Source organism: Nerophis lumbriciformis, linkage group LG25 (genome assembly GCF_033978685.3).
Source record: "Nerophis lumbriciformis linkage group LG25, RoL_Nlum_v2.1, whole genome shotgun sequence".
Taxonomy (NCBI): Eukaryota; Metazoa; Chordata; class Actinopteri; order Syngnathiformes; family Syngnathidae; genus Nerophis; species Nerophis lumbriciformis.
In genome coordinates this window covers 29,844,303-29,864,302 of record NC_084572.2, presented here as the reverse complement: position 1 = coordinate 29,864,302, position 20,000 = coordinate 29,844,303, and the positions used below count along the sequence as shown (strand labels likewise).

Sequence of the window (20,000 nt, the reverse complement as noted above, 5' to 3'; positions counted from 1 at the left end):
ACAGCATGATTATAAAACATTATTACCTTAAAGTATGATTCACATTCAGAATTTTCCATCCTTCTATATATGGTAGTTGGAGTTGCAGACAACTTCATTACTGCTAAATAGCAGTTTTCAGTAATGTCACAGAAGATGCAGGATTTGCTTTAACATTTAAGTGGTGAAACTTCCTATAAAAGGACAGCTGTAGTGCTGTATTCTAAGGATCATGTCATATTTAATTTGAACTTTTTTTTTTTTTTTTTTTAATTAATGGTCCTCAGTAGTCACGTACAAATTTGTGTGAATTATGCAAAATTATTTAAATTTGGCCCCCATGAACCATATTAACTTTTCCCCAGGGTCCGCAGTAAGAATGATCAGCACATTACTTCATCAATCCAGAGATTTAAAGACGTGTATGAGCTAACTGGGCAGTAGCCATTTTACCTCATCTGTTTTATGCCTCCACAACCTGTAGAAAGGGTGGTCCCCACAAGTGATGATCAAAAACTTGGTCCCCATTCCAAATGAAAACCAGTATGTGTGTGTGTGTGTGTGTGTGTGTGCATAGTCTGCTCGCGAGAATCTGTTCCTTCATACGACAAAGGTCGTTAAAAGATCATGAGCATTAGCATTAGGATAGTGGGCATTTGCCATGTGGGCAAATGGACATTACATTAAATGAGTACCATTCTGATTACCTGCATTCATTTCAGTTTGACCTCGTCAGGAAGTAGTTTTTGCCAGTAAGTTGAATGTGCCAGTCCTGTCTTCTGTTGGGTCCTACCGAGTGTTTATACTGTTAAGTATTGCACTCAGTACACACCAGCTGTTTGATTGCATTGATTGATTGATTGAAGCTTTTATTAGTAGATTGCACAGTACAGTACATATTCCGTACAATTGACCACTAAATGATAACAACCCAATAAGTTTTTCAACTTATACAACTCAGGGTCCATGTTAATCAATTTGTGGTAACGTGCAGCAAAATGGTGACATTTGTCATATAAAATTCAGACTGTTATCACAATATTGCCAATTTTATTGTTGTTCTTGTGAAATAGTGCCATTTTTTGAATAAAAGTAAGACTTTTGTCATAATTTTGCCAAGTAAAATTCTGATTATTATTATAATATTGCCAAAACTTGTAAGTTTTCTTATAGTGTTGTAACTTTTGTCGAGTAAAATTACGACTCTTTTTAATAAAATTGTCAAAATGTTAAGCCTTTCTAGTAAAATTGCGACTGTTATTGAGTAAAATTTCAACCTTTATCATAATATTGCCAACATTCTAAGTTTTTCTTGTGAAATTGTGACCCTTTTTCTTGTAAAATGTTGACTTGCGTTTAGTAAAATTACTGCTTTTATTATAATACTGCCAACATTCTAAGTTTTTCTTGTGAAATTGTGACCTTTTTCTTGTGAAATTCCAACTCATTTTTCACAACAAGCTTTTTTATATTTGCATAGTATGTATATATTATTAATGTTGTAAATACACTTCTTTATATATCTAGAAAGGGTGGTCCTAAAGAGGTTCGGAGGTCTCAAGAAGGTAACAAATGCAAGAATGTGAGTGTGTGTGTGTTCTTGTATTTCTACCCTTCTTGAGACATTAACAAGGAAAAGTACCTTCCATATGAGGAGTTGTGAACAAGTTAGCCATAAATCATGGTCCCAATACGGAAAACCATTGCATCTAATAGAGAATGTGTGGTGAAATCTATCAAAATGAGGGTGGTCCCAAAAAGGAGGGATTTTTCAAATTGACTGTGTGTCGGTTTTAAAAGTGCTCCCCCTCTGGTGAACATATAAAATATCAAGTGTGTGTAAACATTTGAAGTGCTCCCCCTCTGGCAAACATATGCGCCCCATAGTATGTATATTTTATTAATGTTGTAAATACACCTTTATATATCTCGAAAGGGTGGTCCTAAAGAGGTAGGCATTTTTCAGAGGTCTCAAGAAGGCAACAAATACAAGAATGTGTGTGTGTGTCTGTGTGTGTGTGTGTGTGTGTGTGTGTCTAAATGTGTACCCTGGAGGACCAAAGTTTCCTTTGATAGACACCCAAAGGCCAGCGGTGGTGGCAAGAGAAAACATGAAAGCGGTAGTCATAGTTATGCTTAACCGCTGCCCCCGAAGGCGAGATTTGGTGATGCAACTTAATTCGGTATGCCACCTTTCACTAGGATTAGATTGCACAGACACACGCAAACACACACACACACACACACACACACATACACATGCACATGTGCAGGGGGAAGAGAGGAAACATCACTTATACATTAAATAAAAGTAAAAAATAAGTAAAAATGGCCGCACTCACACTACTCATATGGCGGGCGCGTGCACGTACGTGCGCTCACATATCTCCACACGCTAACAACACTAATGACGTCCCTCAGGCTCCTCCAAGCACAAAGGAGGGACGTGAGGACGTCTTCGTGAATACTCCCCTCTCATCTTGGCTGCCAGGAACGACATTTGGGAGTCCGTATGATGTTGGAACAAGAGACAGCCACGAGGCGTGTGCACGTGGACGGATGGACGGATGGATGGACGAACGAGTGAGCGTGCACGCCGACTAGAAGAGAGCGAGACCGGGGGAGAAGGGGGTTGATGGGTAAAAGGAAGAAGAAAAGAGGATTTAAGCCACACTGGCAGCCTCTCTCGCGGTTTTTTAGGTCAATGACAAGAAGGCCATTCACACACACACACACACACACACACACACACACACACACACGCACACACTACCTGTCAAGACAACACAAAGACTACCAGGGGACATTTTAAAAGAAGCTTGGTGGACATCAGACACACTCTTTAACTGTATTTGTCGTCTTCTTCAAACATTCATGTACCGCCCACACCTCAATAGCCTCACTCTCCCCGTCGACGGGTTTCCCCTTAATGTAATTGAACGTGGCGCGCCGCCAATGCATTTTCATTATCGCCACACCTTGAAAATGAGGTTGTTGTTGTTCACTTGAAAACACATTTCAGTAACATAATGTATTGCAGCCCCCAGAAGAAATCACACAAAGTCTGACGCTATTTTTAACTTGTATTACCAATCTTATGATAACAAACGGCACAATTCTAAAAAGGTTTTACCTCCCTTGCAAACACTTTCGTCTCCGTGAGTCCACGCTTCCCCGGACACACAACAACACTTCCTCTTTCTCTGCCAATCACCTTTCAGGCATGGACGATGTGTTTGTAAACATGGGAAAAACTGACATCAAGTCCAAACCACACGAACATTAAACATTAACATTAGCTGGTCGTAGGGTTGTACAGTATACCGGTATTAGCATAGTACCGCGACACTAATGAATCATTTTCGGTACAATACCGTCTCTGAAACGTACCGATCCCGCACCACCCTCCGCGCCCGCATCACAGTCCGGTCGTGACATTGCTGGTTTACAAGCAGAGGACCATCTATCCTCCTTCAAAACTGTACTAAAACAACACCTCCAAGCAACTTCAACCCTAGACTAACACACTCCCCCTCCACATCCCACCTCCCCGGATTGTAAATAATCAAATGTAAATAATCAAATGTATATACTTGTTCTTATGCTTTCTGAACTCACTATGTTCACTGCTCGCTGTACATATCCTACCAAGTCAGACCTACACTGTTTCAATGTCCATTTCTCAAATGATGCAATTGTTGATGACTGAAGTGCTGATATCAACCAAACCTGACCCCCCCTCCACATCCCACCCCCCAAATTGTAAATAATTCAATGTATATACTCTGATGATTAACTTGTGTGATGATTGTATTATGCTGATAGTATATATTTGTACCATGAATTGATTAATGTGGACCCCGACTTAAACAAGTTGAAAAACTTATTCGGGTGTTACCATTTAGTGGTCAATTGTACGGAATATGTACTTCACTGTGCAATCTACTAATAAAAGTTTCAATCAATCAATGTTTGGTGGCATACAACCACAGAGTACTTACAAGCAGACAGTGTGTAGACTAGAGATGCGCGGATAGGCAAATATTTCATCCGCAACCGCATCAGAAAGTCGTCAACCATCCGCAATCCACCCGATCTAACATTTGATCACAACTGCATCCGCCCGCCATCCGCCCGGTATATCTAATATAGACGATGCAAGGCATTAGTGAGGCACCTGCCAACTACTCCGGTTTTCCCGTAATTCGTACGGTTTTCATCAACCTATTCCGGGTTACGGGTGCAGTGATAAAAAATACGTTTTTTCTTTAATTTAAAAAAAAAAGGGTGAAAACTACACGAATTGCACCTTGTGCAGACAAGATTTTTCGATCGGACACGGAGGAATTAGCGATGTAAAAGACCACTTTGGGACAAAAAAACACAAGTCTAATGCCGTTGCTAGCGATACAAGTGGAAAGCTTTCAACGTTTTTCGTCGCCCAAACAGATTCTTTGGATGTGATAAATGCCGAAGTTTTATTTACGGAGGCAATAATTGAGCATGGACTTCCAATCGCACTGGCTGATCACATGGGACAGTTACATGTTTGTAATGCAACCTTTAAAAATCATTACGCGGTGATCGCGGTCCCAAAAATAAACTTTTCTTGCATGATAATGTCCAGAAAAATTCGCTTTATATTACTATAGAGTCCTTTTAACGAATGAGTTTGATGGTTTATCACAAACCTTAAATGAAAGAAGTCCTTTCTTCTCCTGCACCTGCATGCACTTTGGCCTTGCTTCCTGTGTGGTGCGCAATCCTGTCGGCTGTATTTCACAGCACGACATACTGTTAAAAGTGTTTATACTATTTATGCTTTCAAGTCCAAGTTGAAGAAATCTTGTTAAATGTTGACAGCATAACTACCAAAATACAGAAGTATGTCCTTAATATTTTTGCAGTGCTATTTCTGTTGAAAAGTTAAAATGATTACATTAGAGATGTGATGTGCCACTTTTCAAAGTGTCTGATGGCTTAAATTAATTTTCATTAATTTTTCATATTTTGAATTCTTTTGAAAGGCTTACAAAAAAACTACATTTGAATTGTAATTCCATGCTATTGACAGGACTATTAATTTTAATGAAGTTAGCTTACCATGTTTACAGTATGATAATTGTGATAGAAATGTGAATTTCGGGGGGTGGCGGGCAGGTAAGCTGCTTACCTGCTGCGCGTGACGCCGGCCGCGGCGAAGGCGGATGAGGCGGGGTGTCGGTGCGGTGGGCGCGGTAGTGACCCTGGACATGCGTCGGGCCCTTCTCGCGGATCGCCTCAGCTACGGCTCCCGGTGGGGCCCTCTCGGGGGAAGGGGCCTCGGTCCCGGACACCGGCGAGGCGTCCCTTCTCCGCTCCGTAAAAGTGTCCATCTCTTTTCTTTTTTCTTCTTCTGTTGTGGCATATGCAGCAGGTGCCTGCTCGTTTTTCGTATGTGGGTAACAACATTTAACTATGTGTATATATTTCCGAATTGGTTTAACTGCCACCCGCAAAAAAAAAAAAAAAAAAAAAAAAAATCTAATTGATCCGCCCGACCCGACCCGCACGCGGATAAAATCTTATTTTTTTAAATTTCATCCGCCCGATCCGCGGATAATCCGCGGACTCCGCGGTTGTGCCCGCAAACCGCGCATCTCTAGTGTAGACAGAAAAGGGAGAACGGACGCATTTTGGCTTAAAAACTAATGATAAAGGTGAAGCTATAACACTGAAACGCCCTCAGGAAGAGGTGCTTTAAGACATGGCTAGCTAGCTAGCTAGCGGCTATCTTCCATCCGCCGTCGGCAGTGTTTTAGCTACTTCTAAATCACTAATCCTGGTCTCCATGACAACAAATAAAGTAAGTTTCTGACAATTATCATCCCTGCAGGACGAGGAATAGCTAAACATGCTTCACTACCCACCGTAGCTCAAAATGGCATCAAAATGTAAACAAACGCCATGGGTGGATCTACACCTGACATCCACTGTAATGATATCAAGTACAGGCACGTATCTAGTCCATACTACTATGATTATGTCGAAAATTTTTGGCATCACAACTAGAGATGTCGGCCGATAAATGCTTTAAAATGTAATATCGGAAATTATCGATGTCGGCCGATAAATGCTTTAAAATGTAATATCGGAAATTATCGGTATCAAAATTATCGGTATCGGCTTCAAAAAGTAAAATTTATGACTTTTTAAAATGCCGCTGCGTAGACGGACGTAGGGAGAAGTACAGAGCGCCAATAAACCTTAAAGGCACTGCCTTTGCGTGCCGGCCCAGTCACATGATATCTACTTGGTCAACAGCCATACAGGTCACACTGAGGGCGGCCATATAAACAACTTTAACACTGTTACAAATATGCGCCACACTGTGAACCCACACCAAACAAGAATGACAAAACACATTTCGGGAGAACATCCGCACCGTAACACAACATAAGCACAACAGAACAAATACCCAGAACCCCTTGCAGCACAATCTTTTCCGGGACGCTACAATATACACCCCCTACTCCGCCCACCTCAAAATCCTCATGCTCTCTCAGGGAGAGCATGTCCCAAATTACAAGCTGCTGTTTTGAGGCATGTTAAAAAAAATAATGCACTTTGTGACTTCAAGAATAAATATGGCAGTGCCATGTTGGCATTTTTTCCATAACTTGAGTTGATTTATTTTGGAAAACCTTGTTACATTGTTTAATGCATCCAGCGGGGCATCACAACAAAATTAGGCATAATAATGTGTTAATTCCACGACTGTATATATCGGTATCGGTTGATATCGGTATCGCTAAAGAAGAGTTGGACAATATCAGAATATCGGATGTCGGCAAAAAAGCCATTATCCGACATCTCTAGTGTCCACCCAATTGGTCACATCTATCTGTGTCCACCTCCTACATTGGCCCTATGTCTGCTGTCAATCTGATCTGCGCCCACCGCCCTGCTCAGGTCCCCACTTTGTCCACTACTCCCTTATTATGCGCAAGTCCACCTGACAATGTCTGCACCATATCTTCCACAAGCTCACCCCCGCCCACTATGTCTCCCACCTTTCCTGCCTCCCTCAAGTTTCCCTGTGTCCATGCACTTGTCTGCCAGCCACTAGGTCAAGTTGACATGTCTCCACCACCTCCTCCCGGTGTCCGCCGGCCACCATCAGTCCCCATGTCTGCCGTCCCCCATTGTCAACCTGTGTCTACCACCCTTTTCCCTGTTACCCAGTTTTCAGCCATATCGCCCACTCCGAGATACAATAAACCAGTGGTTCCCAAACTTTTTTCACCAAGTACCACCGCAGAAAACACTTGGCTCTCCAAGTACCACCATAATGACCAACATTAAAATACAAGAGTAGGCCTATATATTCATTAAAAACAAGGAACATACACACAATTTGAACAGTAACACTGTTTCAATACTTCATTAGGTGATTATTTGGCGTACCACTAGATGGAGCCAGCAGTTTGAGCATCACTGCAATACACAATGCCAACTGCTAAGCTCTTGAATGTAAACAGGGTGAACGGATCAATACAAATATGAATACAAATATCAACAATAATGACAGTATTGTATCTATCCATCCATCCATTATCTACCGCTTGTCCCTTTTGGGGTCGTGGGGGGTGCTGGAGCCTATCTAAGCTGCATTCAAGCGGAAGGCGGTGTACACCCTGGACAAGTCGCCACCTCATCACAGGGCCAACACAGATAGACAGACAACATCATCACATAAACACCAATATTCAAGATTAATGTTTTTTACTATCAACATTTTTTTGTTGTTGTTGTTGTTGAGAAAATAAGTCCTTGAACACCGGAGGATTATTTTGTACTATTGACTTTATTTTGCTCCAAATATTGAATGTAATGAAAAGGAATAAGGAAGTAATTTAAACATTTATGTTTTTGTCGGATTATAATTGGAAGGGGTTAGACGTGGTGCGGTTGGGAGAGTGGCCGTGCCAGCAACCTGAGGGTTCCTGGTTCGATCCCCACCTTCTACCAACTTTGACACATCTGTTGTGTCCTTGGGCAAGACACTTCAGCCTTGCTCTTGATGGGTCGCCATCAGTGTGGGAATGGGTGAATGTGGAAATACTGTCAAAGCGCTTTGAGTACCTTGAAGGTAGAAAAGTGCTACACAAGTATAACCCTTTTATCATTTATTAAAAATAAAAACATGTAATCATAAAATTATCTTGAAACTGAAACCAGATATTAACAGTAAACAAACTAGTAGATTAATGTTAGTTTTGAGAAAGTAATACAACCACAAATGACCCAATAAGTTACCGCATAGGTCAGCAGCCAAATGAGGAAAGAACCTTATAACCCGTTTTGAAAGTTTCTATTATACCAAATAATTACCGTGATATATATTGCTATGGCGGGGGGGCTGCAATATGGATTTTATCGCCGTTCCCTACATCAAAGTCTGCTCCCTGCCTCACCTGCACATCAACAACAGTCCGTCCCTGCGTCCAACAATCTTTCCAGCAGATTTACGTCAAACTCGAGTCGTACCACCTTTGTGTTCATCTTGGACTGCATTGGTTCCACCGAACGTCAGAATTTAAAGAAAATGTGTCATCAATCAGGAAAAAGGTAATTTGCCTTCAAGACAATTCAGAATTGACAGGATAATGTGTGTTTCCCTTGGAGACCACCCACGCACGCACACACGCACAAATACTTCAGCAATGATTACATAGGAGTATATTGAGTACTATATTTATACATGTCAATTAATTACAGGAATCAGCCTTTATGCGATCATGTGACATTTCAGTTGTACGAAGGAAGAGGTGACATTAATTACAGCCGCATTGCCAATAATTCTGTTGCCGCTGTTGTGTCGCCAGATCTAAATAATCAATGCACTTGCTGTACACGTTTTGTTGTGTGTGCTAATTAGGCACCTTAATAAGGTGAACACTTATTTATTAAATGTAATTAACCCCGTAATTTGGGACTGGGCATTACACTGAAAACTGTATCGTAATAAAGTGTTTTATATCCGTCGATATCGATAACTATTGATATTTTTAAGACCTATTAAAAATAGGGACCAGGAAAATATATTAAATCTTTAAAAAAAATTAAATGTAACTTTCCTCTGATTAGAATCCCCTGAGCTATCAAGGCAGAAAGGAAATGTCAACACAAGCATGAAAAACAATCAATGTAAACAAAATTGTAAAATCACAATAGAACACTTAATAAGCTTTTTAGGATTAATGTACAAAAATATTGAACATAAAATAATTGCTTAATAAAGTGTGAGAAAATAGCGCAGTGTGAAAATGTAAACATAGAGAAACCTGAGAAGTGGATTATTTATATATATATATATATATATATATATATATATATATATATATATTTATATAACTACCGTTCAAAAGTTTGGGGTCACCCAAACAATTTTGTGTTTTCCATGAAGTCACTTATTCACCACCATACGTTGTAAAATGAATAGAAAATAGAGTCAAGACATTGACAAGGTTAGAAATAATGATTTGTATTTGAAATAAGATTTTTTTTACATCAAACTTTGCTTTCGTCAAAGAATCCTCCATTTGCAGCAATTACAGCATTGCAGACCTTTGGCATTCTAGCTGTTAATTTGTTGAGGTAATCTGGAGAAATTGCACCCCACGCTTCTAGAAGCAGCTCCCACAAGTTGGATTGGTTGGATGGGCACTTCTTGCGTACCAAACGGTCAAGCTGCTCCCACAACAGCTCAATGGGGTTCAGATCTGGTGACTGCGCTGGCCACTCCATTACCGATAGAATACCAGCTGCCTGCTTCTTCTCTAAATAGTTCTTGCACAATTTGGAGGTGTGTTTTGGGTCATTGTCCTGTTGTAGGATGAAATTGGCTCCAATCAAGCGCTGTCCACTGGGTATGGCATGGCGTTGCAAAATGGAGTGATAGCCTTCCTTATTCAGAATCCCTTTTACCCTGTACAAATCACCCACCTTACCAGCACCAAAGCAACCCCAGACCATCACATTACCTCCACCATGCTTAACAGATGGCGTCAGGCATTCTTCCAGCATCTTTTCAGTTGTTCTGCGTCTCACAAACGTTCTTCTTTGTAATCCAAACACCTCAAACTTGGATTCATCCGTCCACAACACTTTTTTCCAGTCTTCCTCTGTCCAATGTCTGTGTTCTTTTGCCCATCTTAATCTTTTTCTTTTATTGGCCAGTCCCAGATATGGCTTTTTCTTTGCCACTCTGCCACGAAGCCCAGAATCCCGCAGCCGCCTCTTCACTGTAGATGTTGACACTGGTGTTTTGCGGGTACTATTTAATGAAGATGCCAGTTGGGGACCTGTGAGGCCTCTGTTTCTCAAACTAGAGACTCTAATGTACTTATCTTCTTGCTCAGTTGTGCAACGCGGCCTCCCACTTCTTTTTCTACTCTGGTTAGAGCCTGTTTGTGCTGTCCTCAGAAGGGAGTAGTACACACCGTTGTAGGAAATCTTCAATTTATTAGCAATTTCTCGCATGGAATAGCCTTCATTTCTAAGAACAAGAAATAGACTGTCGAGTTTCAGATGAAAGTTCTCTTTTTCTGGCCATTTTCAGCGTTTAATTGACCCCACAAATGTGATGCTCCAGAAACTCAATCTGCTCAAAGGAAGGTCAGTTTTGTAGCTTCTGTAACGAGCTAAACTGTTTTCAGATGTGTGAACATGATTGCACAAGGGTTTTTTTAATCATCTGAGCCAATGAGCAAACACATTGTACCATTAGAACACTGGAGTGATAGTTGCTGGAAATGGGCCTCTTTCCACCTATGTAGATATTGCACCAAAAAACAGACATTTGCAGCTAGAAAAGTCATTTACCACATTAGCAATGTATAGAGTGTATTTCTTTAAAGTTAAGACTAGTTTAAAGTTATCTTCATTGAAAAGTACAGTGCTTTTCCTTAAAAAATAAGGACATATCAATGTGACCCCAAACTTTTGAACGGTAGTATATATATATATATATACACGTATATAGAAATACTTGGAAATATATTCCCCACCCCACATCTCCCGAATTCGGAGGTCTCAAGGTTGGCAAGTATGATATATAATACTGTATATAAATTTATGAGTTAGTTTAGATTATTCCAAGGCAACAAAAGGACTGCGGCTTGAATAACATGATCATTTCAAGGATGTCAAGTCATTTTCATGACAATAAAAATGAATTTGTGTGTTTATTCTGAAGCCCGGTGCTGGCAACAAGTGTCCAAACAAACAAAATTGAAGTCATAGATGCTTGCCCGGACTCCCAGTGAGCTCTTTCTATATTTGCCAAGAAAAAAAACAACACATAAAAAGTGAAATATGATTAGGGTGATGGCATCTGCACAGGTTCCACGCAGCATTAGCGCTTGACTAAATAAAGCAGTAAAATGTGTTCTATGGAGATTCAAGGGGCAGACTTACTTGTGCAAGAAGGATTCCTCTTGGCGCTCCAGGGAACTCATCTCTTTAAGCAAACAGCGGAGGGGGGGGGAAAGATTGAGGCTTAAATCCGAGCAGAAAAGTGTGAAGATTATTTAAAAAAATCAATTAGAGGCACCTCAGTGGGGAAGAGCGCATGGCTGGCCAAGAAGGGCCTGCTGCTGGAAGTGCATACAAAACAGTGTTGGTGTTATTTTAGCAACACTGCACTTAGCTATTAGCTCTTAGCATGGCTATCTGCTAAGTCAGTGTTGTCAAGCAGTCAACATTAGAAGCACTACTTCAGCTCACATGCTCCTCACTTCCTAGTCGGGAGTTTAAACCACACCCCCTTAACACAGGTGCTCCTAAATGTAGAAATTCAGTATTTCTGAGTTTTTGATGAGTCGGACAACTTTCAACGTCTTTTGGAAAATAGAAACTGCTTGGACTGTGAATCTTTGGGCACCACACCATTTGATTTGATTAATAGGGGTGACGATTCGATATAGAACTAATTCCTGATTCAAAATCAATACTCTTTTAATAACATCGGGTACCAGTTCTATGATTAACTACAATCCTCCATAAAATAGATAAACAGTTATAATACATTTCTATATTACTTTAAAAAATAGTTATGTTTAATACAATTCTACCCAAATAATGTAAAAAAAAAAAAAAAATGCATGAAGAGAAGAATCCCACACTTTTCTTTTCTGAAGTAAATCTGTAAAACAGGTATGGGCATCTACATCGATGGTGTCCAAACTACGGCCCGAGGGCCAAGTGCGGTCCGCCGATGTTGTCAAATTAGACCGCGTTTTCTATTCGGGCTACAGTACTCTGGAATGCCCTCCCGGTAACAGTTAGAGATGCTACCTCAGTAGAAGCATTTAAGTCCCATCTTAAAACTCATTTGTATACTCTAGCCTTTAAATAGACCCCCCTTTTAGACCAGTTGATCTGCCGTTTCTTTTCTGCTCTGCCCTCCTCTCCTTCGTGGAGAGGGGGGGCATAGTTTCGGTGACCACAGATGACGTGCTAGCTGTCCAAAGTTGGGACCCAGGGTGGACCACTCATCTGTGCATGAGTTGGGGACTCAAGATGATCTCCTGCTGGCCCCACTATGGACTGGACTCTCACAATATTATGCTAGATCCACTATGGACTGGACTCTCACAATATTATGCTAGATTCACTATGGACTGGACTCTCACAATATTATGCTAGATCTACTATGGACTGGACTCTCACAATATTATGCTAGATCCACTATGGACTGGACTCTCACAATATTATGCTAGATCCACTATGGACTGGACTCTCACAATATTATGTTAGATCCACTATGGACTGGACTCTCACAATGTTATGTTAAATCCACTATGGACTGGACTCTCACAATATTATGCGAGATCTACTATGGACTGGACTCTCACAATATTATGCTAGATCCACTATGGACTGGACTCTCACAATATTATGCTAGATCCACTATGGACTGGACTCTCACAATATTATGTTAGATCCACTATGGACTGGACTCTCACAATATTATGTTAAATCCACTATGGACTGGACTCTCACAATATTATGCTAGATCTACTATGGACTGGACTCTCACAATATTACGCTAGATCCACTATGGACTGGACTCTCACAATATTATGCTAGATTCACTCGACGTCCATTGCACCGGCCGCCCAGGGGGCGTGCCACATCTGCGGTCCCCTCCAAGGTTTCTCATTGTCATCCCATTGGGTTGAGTTTTTTCTTGCCCTGATGTGGGACCTGAGCCGAGGATGTCTCTGTGGTTTGTGCAGCCCTTTGAGACACTCGTGATTTAGGGCTATATAAGTAAACTTTGATTGATTGATTGAAATAAGGAATATTGCCTGCAGGGAAATTGCATTTATTTCTAAAGCCTGGCGCTTTTTGATGTTGCTATACTGTTGCCATATAGTGGATATATGAGGTTTTTCCGTTGAATGTCCTTTAATTATGCCTCTGAATTTCAAAATGCACAGCATTACTTATATGACCCAATGCAAACAACCTTCCCTATTCGTGGTGTAAAAACCCAACCAACACAAAATGTTTACAGACATACTCACTGAACTTTGTGGATATTATTTAAAAAAAAAAAAAAACATTTTCTAAATTCCACCCATTTAAATCCATTACAAAGTTTTATTGGAAAATGCAAAACACTCTCCACACTTCCATGCTTGGCGCATTGTAGCTGCTTGATATTTCTGATTGATTACAAAACTTTAAGGAGGTCGTCACAGAAGTAAACAAGGTAGAAGTCGAACTTTCACATACTCCTAATATTCAATTATTTATCCATTATATTACTATAATATGTACACATATATATGTAAAGGGCTAGGTTATATATATATATATATATATATATATATATATATATATATATATATATATATATATATATATATATATAACATTTTGGACAACCCTGATGTACATCAACAATATGATTTGCCCGAGTGGTTGGACAGGACAGATAAAAAATAAATAAAATAATAAATAAATAAAACATTTTAATTGATTAATAATCGTTACAAATAACAATCGAGATTCATTCGAAAATCTATGTTTTGACACACCAGAAAGTGTAATTCAATAAATGTTTCATATTTGAGGTTTATATTTCTTGGGACAACTGATGGTTTCTATTGATGACTTTGATGCTTGTATAAAAACGTACTTGTAACCACTGCCAGGTGGTAATATGAGCGCCAAAGTTAGGTTTTTTTTTCCAGGAAATGTCCGAAATTGGGTAAGAAACAAGTGATTGCATTTTGGCACTAATCCGGATCATTTCTACTCGTGGTGGGAATCCTTGGGCACCACACCATTTGATTCCAATTCTTGAGCTGACGATTCAATGCAGAATCTACTCTCAACAACATGCTTTTGGTAGTATATTATTTGGTATACAGATTTTTTTTTTTTAAATTCCAAACAAATTACAGGTTACAAAAGCTTCTCTTGGCTGCTGACGTAAGACTTATACGCGCAGTGTTGGCCTAAAAAACGTCTTTTTTAAAAATGCGTCGTTAAAGTGTTATTTACAAAAATCACATTCTAATCTGTCTACCCATCATCCAGTCCTCTTCTTCCGCTTAACCGAGGTCGTGTCGCGGGGGCAGCAGCCTAAACAGAGATAATAAAAGCAAATATAGCAAACCCAACTCTAACCCAATCCCAGATTTAGAATACTTACAATAAACATTTACAAAGCAATTGCGAAGCCATTCAAATACAAAAAAAAGGCAAAACCAAAAATGTATATATTGATTTTTAATTTAATTTTGATGAAACTTTCAGGAAATGTCAATAATGGGATAAGGAACAAGTGATTACATTTTGGGGCTGATCCGGATCACACTCTAAATTAGGACTTTTTAACAAAAATTGAATAACACATTCGGGTTATACTTGTATAGCGCTTTTCTACCTTCAAGGTACTCAAAGCGCTTTGACAGTATTTCCAAATGTTTTAATCAACAGTGCGTTATTTCTCATAAATGTAAATTAAATAATTGTTTATTTCTAATTATAGTACTAACGTTGAACATGAATGTCTGTTTGATGAAGCTGTTTGACCTTTGAATTGTTTATATTTTGATGACATTTTCTTTATTTAAATGACAAATAAATGCAATAATCCATTACACGAGTACAACTTTTTTTCCACAATAAAACTTAATATTTTCTTTTAAAATAACGATTTAACTAATAATTTACCGCTTATGTTTTGACTTTATTCATGTTACTGCGAAATATTCACTGAAACTGCATTTTGTAACTGAAGTTAAAAAGTAAAGAAGAAAAAAAAATCCCACAACTAAATAGTCAGGTTATTTAATAAAATACTCAAGTTGTGTCAGGTAGAGATGTCCGATAATATCGGACTGCCGATAATATCGGACTGCCGATATTATCGGACTGCCGATATTATCGGCCGATAAATGCTTTAAAAAGTAATATCGGAAATTATCGGTATCGGTTTCAAAAAGTACCATTTATGACTTTTTAAAACGCCACTGTACGGAGTGGTACACGGACGTAGGGAGAAGTACAGAGCGCCAATAAACCTTAAAGGCACTGCCTTTGCGTGCCGGCCCAATCACATAATATCTACGGCTTTTCACACACACAAGTGAATGCATGCATACTTGGTCAACAGCCATACAGGTCACACTGAGGGTTGCTGTATAAACAACTTTAACACTGTTACAAATATGCGCCACACTGTGAACCCACACCAAACAAGAATGACAAACACATTTCGAGAGAACATCCGCACCGTAACACAACATAAACACAACAGAACAAATACCCAGAACCCCTTGCAGCACTAACTCTTCCGGGACGCTACAATATACACCCCTCGCCACCGCCTACCCAAAAACCTCCCACCTCAACCTCCTCATGCTCTCTCAGGGAGAGCATGTCCCAAATTCCAAGCTGCTGTTTTGAATTTAAAAAAAATAATGCACTTTGTGACTTCAATAATAAATATGGCAGTGCCATGTTGGCATTTTTTTCCATAACTTGAGTTGATTTATTTTGGAAAACCTTGTTACATTGTTTAATGCATCCAGCCGGGCATCACAACAAAATTAGGCATAATAATGTGTTAAATCCACGACTGTATATATCGGTATCGGTTGATATCGGAATCGGTAATTAAGAGTTGGACAATATCGGAATATCGTATATCGGCAAAAAAGCCATTATCGGACATCTCTAGTGTCAGGGCAAATCTGCATTCTTCTCCTCTTGGCTGACATGCTCAAATTCTGCAGCCTCCTCTGTGACCACGCCTACTCTGTTGCGATTGGTTGAGGGACAGAGTCACCAAACTGTCAAGCAGAATTGGATGACTAGTGGAGAATTTGGCTGAGCTTTGTTCACAGAACTGAAGTGGCGAAAGCGGAGGAGTAGTGAACGCGAGGTCGGTCTTTAGCACCCAAATGGTAAATAGGTTATACTTGTATAGCGCTTTTCTACCTTCAGGGTACTCAAAGCGCTTTGACACTATTTCCACATTCACACACACATTCACACACTGATGGCGGGAGCTGCCATGCAAGGCCCTAACCACGACCCATCAGGAGCAAGGGTGAAGTGTCTTGCTCAAGGACACACTGATGTGACTAGGTTGGTAGAAGGTGGGGATTGAACCAGGAACCCTCAGGTTGCTGACACGGCCACTCTCCCAACCGTGCCACACCACCCAAGAAATCAACAAACTCTTCCTATTGCTGCCTTACTCCAATTTAGATACAGAATTCTTACATCTGAAAAAACACTTTCAAGCTGACATTTTTAGGAAAAAGCGACCAACGGCGTAAGTCGCCGATTACGACCGATTGGTGTTCAACCACGCTACCTGCATGTTCCACACACCAACATTTACTTGTGGTCGTTGTCCTCGTCCGCCGTTCATAACAACTCCAATAACACAAAAGCGATACAGTATGCACAATACACCGGGAGGCAAACACGTTAATGGCCACCATAACTCACACCCACCTTAACACGCCCCTGAAGAGCGCGCATGTACGTGCATGACAGTGATTTATCTATGGCCAGCCTCCAATGAAGCCCTTTAATGGACTACTGTGTTAACGAGCCCAACACAACTGTCATTATTCATGCACCAATATGACTAATATGTCGTCTACACACAACTCCTACTGGGCACAATATTAAGTACACTTAAATGATCAAAAAAAGATCCAACGGAAATATGTCATAATGTTGGTTACCAATTAATAAAATACCAATGTAAATGCATGAATAATTTAAGAGTGACACAAAATTAACTTTAGATCATTATATGTTTTTAAACAAGGAAACACATCAATAAATTGTGTTTGAATGAAGTTAAATTTTAAACTAATACATACATGTTGTACAATTAATTGAATAAATGTAATAAAACAAATAAATAAAAAATACTAGCATTGCATATAGTTCAAAATCTGAATAAAATTATGATTAAAACATACATCATAAAAAATGTATGAAAAACAATCTCATTAAACAAATATAAACATAAATATATAAACACGATTTTACAATTATTTATCAAAAATGTTTTTAAGCTTTGTTTGTATTTCATTACTCGAAGCAATACATTCTTAACTTAACCAAGCAGAGCTAAGAACCGGAAAAGCTTGATTAAAAAAAACTGAAATACATTAGGTATTTGTCCGCCCTGAGATCTGTAGGTTGTGAGTTCAAACCCCGGCCGAGTCATACCAAAGACTATAAAAATGGGACCCATTGCCTATCTGCTTGACACTCAGCATCAAGGGTTGGAATTGGGGGTTAAATCACCAAAAATGATTCCCGGGCGCGGCCACCGCTGCTGCCCACTGCTCCCCTCACCTCCCAGGGGGTGATCAAGGGAGACTGGTCAAATTCAGAGAATCATTTCGCCACACCTAGTGTGTGTGTGACAATCATTGGTACTTTAACTTAAATTTGTATTTTTGCCTCATTCCTGTGAGAACCCTGCGTGTGACTAAAGCATTAAGGAGTGGGACTATCCAGGATTAGCTGCAGTGTGCTCAAACAACCACCAGGTATCATCTCTTTCTTTTTTGGAGTTATTCGGAGTTCTGCACGCATTCTTCACTCGCTCTTTGAGTGTGGGATGAGGCAAAAACTACCCACATCTGCAAGGTTTCTCATTGTCATCCCACTGGGTTGAGTTTTTCCTTGCCCTGATGTGGGATCTGAACCCAGGATGTCGTTGTGGCTTGTGCAGCCCTTTGAGACACTTGTGATTTAGGGCTATATAAATAAACATTGATTGATTGATTGATTGATTGAATAAACATTTTGTTAATAGATATCTCTATCTCTATTGCTGTCAATCAAAAGGGGGCATTAGAAATCTTAAAGACTGTTTAATGCTAGTCTCCTATTGGATTCTCATTCGTACCTAATGGAGTGCACCAGTGGGTGTGCACGTAAAAAAGAGTGCGGGGGGGGGGGTTATTTAACCCGTGGGTGCAATAATTCTGCGCACATGAACAAACGACTGACACGGCGGTTTTTGCATACATGAAGAAGAACATGTGAGCTATTTTTCACCTGTTGTGTCCACCTTGGGGGCTTCACACATCTTACCCACGTTTGTGCGAGACAGCAGAACACAGGCTTAGCTCGCGTGCGTGCGTGTGTGTGTGTGTGTGTGTGTGTGTGTGTGTGTGTGTGTGTGTGCGTGCGTGCGTGCGTACATATGTGTCAAGGACGGCTGCTCCTTCAGTTAGTGAGCAGGCCTCGGGGCACATGCCCATCCCGCCCGGCCGAACACTGCCGCCGTCAGGGGGGGCTGTCACTCCGGCCCCCCCCTCCCCTAATAAATCTTTCCCCATGGCAGCTAACGCAAAGTGAAACCTCAGCTGTGCTCTGTTCTAATATTCATGCCTGTTTTGCTTTTACAGCGTCGGGAGGCCAGCACGTGTCAGCAGCTGCGAGCCTTTTTTGGGTCACGTGATGACGACTCCAACATCTGTGTGCGCTCGCTCTCGGCGTCCATTTTCTGTGCCACCTGAAGCCTGATAGTGTGATCCACTGCAGGTGCTGCTGGTACCACAGCTACTTCTTTAACACTTGGTGCATTTTTTACTCATTTTTAAAGAAGTGTCAGAGGTGCCACAATAGTTCTTTCATGCCCCCGCTAAGTTAATGTTTATTTTTTGATCTGTTTGTGTCATTATTGCCTCTTACGCCCTCCTTCCATTTAAGAAGCACTACATTAAATGCGCTGCTTGAAACGTGCTCACAGTTAAATTTTTCTATGGGCCAGGTTTTTTTCACGCCCCCCCCCCCTGAAGTTAATGTGTATTTCCTTATCTGAATGTGTCAAGATAGTTCTTTCCTAACACTAAAGATGCCATCACGCCTTTGCCTCTCACGCCCCCCACATTAAATCAACATTGACTACTGTTGAATTAGGTCCTGATGGTGACGCAACTCAAACATAATTGTGGAGGGATGTGTGGCCAGTGCGCCTGCAGGAGCAAAGGTCACCGCCTCTGTCTATGGTGTTGAGGACGAGCACCATCGGCTGGGGCGGGGCAGGTGCTGACAGCGATACACAGCTGACAGGTGATTAGATTTCCCAGGTAGTACGTGTTAATCTAATCATGAATGATAATGATAAATGGGTTATACTTGTATAGCGCTTTTCTACCTTCAAGGTACTCAAAGCGCTTTGACAGTATTTCCACATTCATCCATTCACACACACACATTCACACACTGATGGCGGGAGCTGCCATGCAAGGCGCTAACCAGCAGCCATCAGGAGCAAGGGGTGAAGTGTCTTGCCCAAAGACACAACGGACGTGACTAGGATGGTAGAAGGTGGGGATTGAACCCCAGTAACCAGAAACCCTCTGATTGCTGGCACGGCCACTCTACCAACTTCGCCACGCCGTCCCCATCTGTTGTCTTTAACAGTGAGAGGGGGGGGGGGAGGATACGGACGTGACTGAAAAGTCACGTTT

General features: G+C 40.6%; 1 protein-coding gene across 1 annotated transcript in view; it reads right to left on the bottom strand.

The window, feature by feature from the left end:
* LOC133621797 (protein ELFN1-like) overlaps positions 1-20,000 on the bottom strand; it is a 234,990-nt gene that overhangs the window by 192,857 nt on the left and 22,133 nt on the right. Inside the window, exons 2-3 of the mRNA XM_061984158.2 lie at positions 11,576-11,618; positions 11,440-11,482 (exon numbers count right to left, since the gene is read on the bottom strand). The gene's annotated coding sequence lies outside the window, so the exon portion shown is untranslated. The remainder of the gene's footprint in view (positions 1-11,439; positions 11,483-11,575; positions 11,619-20,000) is intronic.